The sequence below is a fragment of the Montipora capricornis genome, chromosome 2 (assembly GCF_036669925.1).
Source record: "Montipora capricornis isolate CH-2021 chromosome 2, ASM3666992v2, whole genome shotgun sequence".
Classification (NCBI taxonomy): Eukaryota; Metazoa; Cnidaria; class Anthozoa; order Scleractinia; family Acroporidae; genus Montipora; species Montipora capricornis.
Window position 1 is genome coordinate 34,194,326 of NC_090884.1, and position 2,500 is coordinate 34,196,825.

General features: G+C 39.0%; 1 protein-coding gene across 3 annotated transcripts in view; it reads left to right on the forward strand.

Moving 5' to 3' along the window:
- The window catches only part of LOC138019267 (long-chain-fatty-acid--CoA ligase ACSBG2-like), a 56,134-nt gene that overhangs the window by 13,754 nt on the left and 39,880 nt on the right, over nucleotides 1–2,500 (forward strand). The window lies entirely within an intron of this gene.

The window sequence follows — 2,500 nt, forward strand, 5'->3', positions numbered from 1 at the left end:
AATTCCTAAATATTACGTTTTTGTCTCCATACATTCTCTGTAATTTTGTGCCTTTGGAATCACAGGAACTGTATGGCAGAAACTTTGTTTAATAAAATAATTTCTACAACCAGCCATTCTCTACAAGTTTATTCGGTTGAACCTTTGAGCGTATATTTTCTTTCTTGGAAAATAAACAAAACCCAAAATTGCATATCATGAATACTTTTCATCGTTTTGAACTTCTATACAAACCTTTGAATTTCTCTCCATCTTGCCCTAATTACCCATGATGCACTGAAGAGCGTGAACTCGTTTATTTCCCACTCAGTAAAGACCAACCTCGTTCCCAGTGTCGCCATAGTCGTTGAGACAAAGCGACCCTGGGAATGAGGTTGAGTATAGGCACCAGCAAATTCAGGCTACAACCCGCACTTGAAATGTACGTTTCTCTCATTCATCATTCCTTTCACGGGAACAAATGAGCCCAAAAAATTGACCTGCTCCCAACGGAGTGGCCTTGAAGCCGCCTGAGTTTTTCTGGCGACCGTCCGATGCCGTGACGATTGCTCGAATTGTCCAGTTTAAGTGCAAGGATAACGTTTATCTTTCGGAATTGATTCGCTCGCAATCACTGGCACAACTGGTAAAATAATCGCGTCAGATACGGGTGGGTCGATACACATACCCCGAAAGCTGCGATATGTGTATTTCCTCGATTTGGGACTGGTTTGTTTTAGAAGGGGGGAGGGTAAGGGATACACATTTATTACACATAACATGAGAATTTTATTCCATCATAGTTAAACATCTATTTAACAATTATTCCATGAGCGCGCGTTGGATATGAGATGATAGATAGCCAACGAGGCGCGTAGCACCGAGTTGGCTATAATCATCTCATATGCAACAAGCGCGAGTGGAAGAATTGTTTTATTAAAAACGCCCTCAAAATATAGAAAACTAGACTACAATAAAAATAAAAAGGCCCAAAAATTCATGCGTATCATGGCTTAGTCAATCAAAACTCTCGAATTGCATTATCCAATGATCCAGTTTTCAATAAAAGCTATGATTCCATAAAGCTCATTTGTACAAATCTATACGCTTTATTTTCACGTGTGAAAAATGCCTATACAGCCAATCAGAATGGCGTACAGCTCTTTCAACCAATTAACGATAGCGTAAAGGCCTTTCCAAGCCAATCAATCGTGCATCTCGTGCAATTCGTACTTTGTTCTTGAATTAAATTAAATTTGCATTTGGTTCTATTGTTAGTTAGGTTTTTTACTGGGTTGCCTTATAAGGCAAACCCAGTCGAGGTCTACGTTTAGTTTGTTTGTTTTATTTTTTTTTTTTTTTTTCGTTTTTTTTTTTTTTTTTTTTTTCCGTGTCGGTAAAAGTCTTGCCTGTCACTCCCCTGGTAAGTAGTGTCTTTGTGTATAGAGCCTTCTGCGCGTATTTTCTTAGGATCGAGAGGGTAGTGGAACTGCGTAGATTTCTCTTGTGGACACAGTAGAATCATTAACTTAGCCTGCAATGGCGTCGAAAGTCATGCAACGCGAATGGCGTTTTAGTGGATCCTTAAACAAAATATACCCTTATGGAGCTCAATAATGGAAAGTCAGTTGGATAAACTAGGCATGAATCTCAAAAGCGACGAGTACTGGACTTCGACAACAATCTATCGCCCGTCGAGACGAAATCAAAGTGAGCAGTATTTACCTGAAGTACATGGTAATTTGACACAATTGAGTTTCTTGTCTTCACGCACGCAATGAAATAGGAAGAGGTTTACGCCTCTAAGAGCAAATATGTTGTTTGTTTCAATAAAATTTTCGCTGGAAAAGGATTCTGTGGTATTTTCTGCCTTTGTGAATTATAATATCATGTTGTGTATTGAATTTTCGAGCTTAAGGTTCAAATGTGATATGGGAGAAGTTTTTAGTATTGCTCTGTAAGCAGGAAGGGTTCACAGGCCTGTTGGAAGCGTGCTTGAGTTTCAACAAAATGAGCCCCAAAATCAGTGAAAACTTGTGACGCAGATGAATAATAAAGTAGCTGCTATTTCCAAAATGATGGAATTACCTGGTGATAAATCACGTCGTACACGTCTTGGAGAGTAAATTTTGACTTTGCATAAACAAGAGTTGGGCGATTGTGATCTTTGTTTTGACTTCGCTCATTTCATTGTCAAACTTTATCACACTTGACAGAAAAAGAAACTTACAAAAACCCGGTATCTTGGGCATATGAATTACGGGGTGGTGACTTCTTTGCCTAAAAGCAACTCACTTAACGAAACTGTCCTTTTTCAAACAACAACAAGGATTCAAACAGCTTCAATTCTTACAGAGTTCGATAAAACATGCGGTGGGGCAACCAAAGCGATGGGAGCTGTGTTGGGGTTTCAGTGTGAAAGTACAAACGGCTACTAACACTCTTATAACTCTTTTTTCATTATTATTTTACTAACCCACAGTCTGCAGTCTGCATTTTACCCTCAGTCTGCATTTTATCC